This window comes from Girardinichthys multiradiatus, chromosome 5 (genome assembly GCF_021462225.1).
Source record: "Girardinichthys multiradiatus isolate DD_20200921_A chromosome 5, DD_fGirMul_XY1, whole genome shotgun sequence".
Classification (NCBI taxonomy): domain Eukaryota; kingdom Metazoa; phylum Chordata; class Actinopteri; order Cyprinodontiformes; family Goodeidae; genus Girardinichthys; species Girardinichthys multiradiatus.
In genome coordinates this window covers 44,937,572-44,943,571 of record NC_061798.1, presented here as the reverse complement: position 1 = coordinate 44,943,571, position 6,000 = coordinate 44,937,572, and positions in this window count along the sequence as shown.

Below are 6,000 nucleotides of genomic sequence, written 5' to 3'. Positions count from 1 at the left end.
TGATGTCACATCTGGAATGAGCAGCCCTGCATGACAACAATCAAATACCAGCTTGGGGCTATTTAGGATCCCTTCTAAGCACCACATATTCCTTTAAGTACCATTAATACAAATATTAATGTGTATATGAGCGCTGGTGGCGTGCTATGGCTGACTGCAGTGTGAACACAACAAGCTGTATAGTAAACACAGCAGAACTAATGGTGGCTACTGTTTTAGGATTAGCAGAGCTTTTGCTTTAGCATCAGGGATAATGGAGACAATATAGCATGTTTAGGAGGACAATGCGGGCATATTAAATGCAGGTTAGTGAGAGGAGATGAAGAGGAAACACAGATAAAACATAAAAAGTTCATGATACAGAAGTAAAGTGACTCTTGACCAGTCACCAGCGACATTATGTACAAGTTTCCAGAGCTGCCATAAATGTGTGGCCATTGTCTCAGGTGATGGGCTCAGTGCAGAAGGCTCCAAGATAGAGAGGAACCGTGATGTCTTCCTTAAAGTCATAATGGAAATGTTTTTTCTTTAAAAAACAAATAAATAAAACAAAATATTGACAAAAGAAAACAAAGCAAAACATTTATGTTTTAATATCCCTGTGTTCTTTGTCGTTATTATCAAGGTTAAATTAATATGTCACTGACAAATTAAATGCTTGCAATGTTTCAGTGTTATAGTTAGATTTATAGGCATCATTATTCTGAAAAATAGTTTTAGTTATTTTTTCACATGCAAATTTGCCTTGTTAAATTGTAAACTCTGTATTTTAATGTTGCTTATCAGTGTCGATTATACATTTCTTGAATCAGTTAAAGGTAGATTTATTAATTTTCAGCCAGCTCTTATTAAATTCTCATAATTCCCAGATATAACACAGCAGAGAAATATTATACATAATTTTATTTGCTTTCACAGACTTCAAGGTGATAAAAAAAAAAATTGAGTTAGAAAAACATGTGGGCTGAAAACTAAAGCAGAGAATGAACAACTTCTCTCTGACATTTAAAATTACTCAAAGAATAATAAATCAAAGCCAATAAAGGAACTATTGTTTGCTTCATGTTAGCTTAACAACTAGGCTTTTTTTGTGCTCACTAATTTAATCGTGGAGCCCAGACAGTCACAGGTTCCAGTCTGTACGCAGCAGGTTTCCGGGGTTTGGGCCTGAACCACAAACACAGTAAGTGCTTCCAAGCTGATAGATACAGTATCTCATAAAACTGAGTACACTCCTCACATTGTTGTAAATATTTTAGTATATCATTTCATGGGACCAAACTGAAGTTATGATACTTTGATACAATGTAAAGTGGTCAGTGTGCAGCCTGCATAACAGTGTAAATTAGCGGTCCCTGTCACGGTCTTGAGATGTTTCGGTTTTGGTTTTCTTTTGGATTTGTGTCTTGACCTTTTCTCTGCTGTTTATTATATTCTTTAGGCCTTGTCTTAGTCAGTTAATTTCTCTGTGCCTTTTATTTGTTATTAGTTGTTACTTTTAATTTTCTTTGTACTTTTAGATTATTTCCTGTTACTTATTTGCGCTGGGTTTTCTTGTATCTCTGATCTGTTCTATTCATAGTGATGAATCTGTTTCATCACCCTTATAAGCTCTCTGTTGATCATTTGTTTTCTGCTGGATTCTTCTGTTTGGTTCCATTTCCATGTCTGTTGTTTTGCTCCTCTCCGTTTGTTTGCTATGCTCCATGTCCTGATCTTCTCACGCCATGTTGTTACAGTTTTTGCGTTTTAATTAAAATCCTTCAAATCATTGTGCTGCTCCTGTCATTTTGTCTGCAACTGGGTCCTACTCTAAGAGCCACAATTCCTGGCAGTCCCCTCAAAATAACTCAACACTGACATTCATGTCTATATTGCTGGCAACAAAAGTAAGTACACCCCTAAATAAAAATGTAAATATTTTGTGTGGTACCATTATTTTCCAGCACTTTCTTAACTGTGGGATGAGGATCAGCTCCTCCAGGTCCGAGGCCATGGTACTCGACCGGAAAAGGGTGGCTTGTCCTCTTCAGGTTGGAGGGGAGTTCCTGCCTCAAGTGGAGGAGTTTAAGTATCTCGGGGTCTTGTTCACGAGTGAGGGAAAAATGGAGCGGGAGATCGACAGACGGATTGGTGCGGCTGCCACAGTAATGGGGGCGCTGTGCCGGTCCGTTGTGGCGAAGAGAGAGCTGAGCCGAAAAGCAAAGCTCTCGATTTGCCGGTCGGTCTACGTTCCTATCCTCACCTATGGCCATGAACTTTGGGTCATGACCGAAAGAACGGGATCCCGGATACAAGCGGCTGAAATGAGCTTCCTCCGTAGGGTGGCCGGGCACTCCCTTAGAGATAGGGTGAGGAGCTCGGCCATCCGGAAGGGGCTCGGAGTAGAGCCGCTACTCCTCCACATCGAGAGGAGCCAGTTGAGGTGGCTCGGGCATCTATACTGGATGCCTCCTGGATGCCTTCCTCGGGAGGTGTTCCAGGCACGTCCCACCGGGAGGAGGCCCAGGGGACGGCCCAGGACACGCTGGAGGGACTATGTCTCTCGGCTGGCCTGGGAACGCCTTGGGCTCCCCCTGGAGGAACTGGAGGAGGTGTATGGAGAGAGGGACGTCTGGGCGTCTCTGCTGAGTCTGCTGCCCCCGCGACCCGGTCCCGGATAAGTGGAAGACGACGAGTACGAGTTTCTTAACTGTTTTGGGAGTTCACTAGAGCTTCACAGGTTGCCACTGGAATCCTCTTCCAGTCCTCCATGACAACATCACAGAGCTGATGGATATCGGAGACCTTGCACTCCTCCACCCATATGAAGATGCTCAATAGGATTTAGGTTTGGATCCATGCTTGGCCAGTCCAGCACATTCACGTTCAGTTTCTTTAGCAAGGCAGTGGGCGTTATGTTGGAGTGCTGCCCTGCGGCCAAGTTTCCAAAGGGAGCCGATCATGCTCTGCTTCAGTCACAGTACATGGTGCCATTCATGCTATGTTCATTGAACTGTAGCTCCCTACAGCCAGTACCACTTATGGAACACCCAAATAATGACACTCCCACCACCATGCTTGACAGAAGGCAAGAAACACTTGTCTTTGTATCACCTGGTTGCTGCCACACACACTTGACACCTTGTACTCGTACTCGTCGTCTTCCGCTTATCCGGGACCGGCAGCAGAATCAGCAGAGACGCCCAAACGTCCCTCTCCCCAGACACCTCCTCCAGCTCCTCCAGGGGGAGCCCAAGGCGTTCTCAGGCCAGCCGAGAGACATAGTCCCTCCAGCGTGTCCTGGGACGTGTCCTGGGCCTCCTCCCGGTGGGACGTGCCTGGAACACCTCCCAAGGAAGGCGTCCAGGAGGCATCCGGTATAGATGTCCGAGCCCCCTCAACTGGCTCCTCTCGATGTGGAGGAGTAGCGGCTCTACTCCGAGCCCCTCCTGGATGGCCGAGCTCCTCACCCTATCTCTAAGAGAGTGCCCGGCCACCCTACGGAGGAAGCTCATTTCAGCCGCTTGTATCTGGGATCTCGTTCTTTCGGTCATGACCCAAAGTTCATGGCCATAGGTGAGGGTAGGAACGTAGACCGACCGGTAAATTGAGAGCTTCGCTTTCCGGCTCAGCTCTCTCTTCACCACAATGGACCGGCACAGCGCCCCCATTACTGTGGCAGCCGCACCGATCTGTCTGTCGATCTCCCGCTGCATTCTTCCCTCACTCGTGAACAAGACCCCGAGATACTTAAACTCCTCCACTTGAGGCAGGAACTCCCCTCCAACCTGAAGAGGACAAGCCAACCTTTTCCGGTCGAGAACCATGGCCTCGGACTTGGAGGAGCTGATCTTCATCCCAGCCGCTTCACACTCGGCTGCGAACCGCTCCAGTGCATGCTGACACTTGACACCATTTGACCCAAATAAGTTTATCCTGGTCTCACCATGGGGCATGGTTCCAGTAATCTATGTCCTTAGTCTGCTTGTCTTCAGCAAACAGGCTTTCATGTACATCATCTTTAGTAGAGGCTTTCTTCTGGGAAGACCAATTTGATGAAGTGTGAGGTGTATGGTGTGAGCCCTGAGAAGCTAACTCCCCACCCGTTGTTCATCTATAATTAAAACACAACTTCTGGATATGATGCTGATCACATACACTAGACATCTTTGGTTGAGCATGCTGAGGCCTGTTCTGAGTGGAACCTGTCCTGTTTAAGCACTGTATTGTCTTGGCCACCATGCAACAGCTCAGGTAATGTTTCTATAGAATAAGGGCAATGTCATGTAGAGCAAAGTTGTGGACCTCAAAGTTATTTGCCATTAGGTGCCATGTTGAACTTACCATGACTAGTATGAGAGAGCAAAAGCACCAAATTTTTAAGATTTTATTTTTTGCAGCACTAATGGCCTTTATGTTTTCCAGTGTTTTTTTGTTGTTTTTGTTTGACAGTAGGTAGACAGGAAACAGGGGAGAAGACATGCAGCAAACATTGCTAGGGCTGGGACTACCTGGGACCACGTAGAGGACCAAAGCCTCGGTACAAAAGCCGCACGGTTAAATCCTTACACCAACAGCGCTGCGCCGGGAGGGAGATGGCTAATTATGCACAATTTGGACATTTTCACTTAGAGGTGTACTCACTTTGGTTACCAGTAGTTTAGACCAGTAGTTAGTTTGTTAGTTAGTTGAATTATTTTGAGGGGACTGATAATTTATACTATTATATAAGATGCATAATGACAACTTCACATTGCATCAAAGTGTCTTCAGTGTTGTCCCAAGAAAAGACATAATAGAATATTTGCTAAAATGTAAGGGGTGTACTCACTTATGTGAGATAGTGTAGCAGCAGATCTGGTGTTACTCATATGATACTGTAAGAGCAGGTTTGTTCTGTTGCAGTACGCTAACATAGAAATGATTTTTATTTTGCATAGAAATAATTTTTTATTATGAATCATTTTTCTCATTGTTTCCTAAATATGCTGGAGGTTTTGTTAGTTTAAGTTAATATTTCATGTAAAAAGCAACATTACATATTTGGTCAAATTACTTGTTAAAGACTCAAAATTAAGAGTTCAGGACTTCGACTTGACAAATAATTTTTGATTTGTCTTCAATGCTGTTCTGTGCTCCTTTTTGCAGGAAGGACCCAGCTGTCCCTATCTGTTCCACAGTCCATGGGTTAAATGTTTTATTTTACAATTTCATTCAGGTTTAGAACTGGTGAAAGAAGAAAAAAAGAAACAAAACTGGTGCAAAGCTTCTTATAGTCTCACGCTATTACACCTGCATGTGCCTTTTAAACCGATAAGCCTCTGACAACATGTAATAAAACACGCAATACTATATCCCTCGATCGCCTCATTATTGAATGGCTGGCCTCAAAATATTTTCTCAGGTTTGATCACAGTCTGACCTGTAAGAGGAGAAAACAAACTGCCAAATTTCCAGTTCTTTGCTTTCTTCAGGCATCCAGCACATATCAGGGGATGAAGGAAGTAAATTACTACGGTTGGATTAAGTGGTGCCAGAAGACCTGTGGACAGTATAGATATGCAACGAGGGGAAATAAGGTTGAAAATCCACAAACTCTTCCATTAAAAAACACCCAAAGCTCCGTACTTCATCCAAAATAAACTGCTGTAGTTGTGGTTATGTATATCTACGTATGTTTGTGTATACCATTGTGAAAAAAGTTGGACCACCCAGTGCTTCCTCAAGAAATCTTCTAATTTTGATGTGTAATCACATTTTTTTATTTATCTATTGAAAAGAAAGTGATCCAATAAAACAAAAAAAATATGTTTTTCTTATTAAACAAAAGAAATAAACAAAAATAACCTCACTGAAATAACCAGTGAGAAACTTCTTGTAGCCACCTACCAGTCTCTGACTTCAGTTTGAGAAAGATTTGCCCCACTCCTCACCTTCAGCTGTCAGATGTTTGAAGAATTTCTTGCATATTTATCCTGTTTCAAGTAACTCCACAGCTTCACAGAAGAATACAAATCT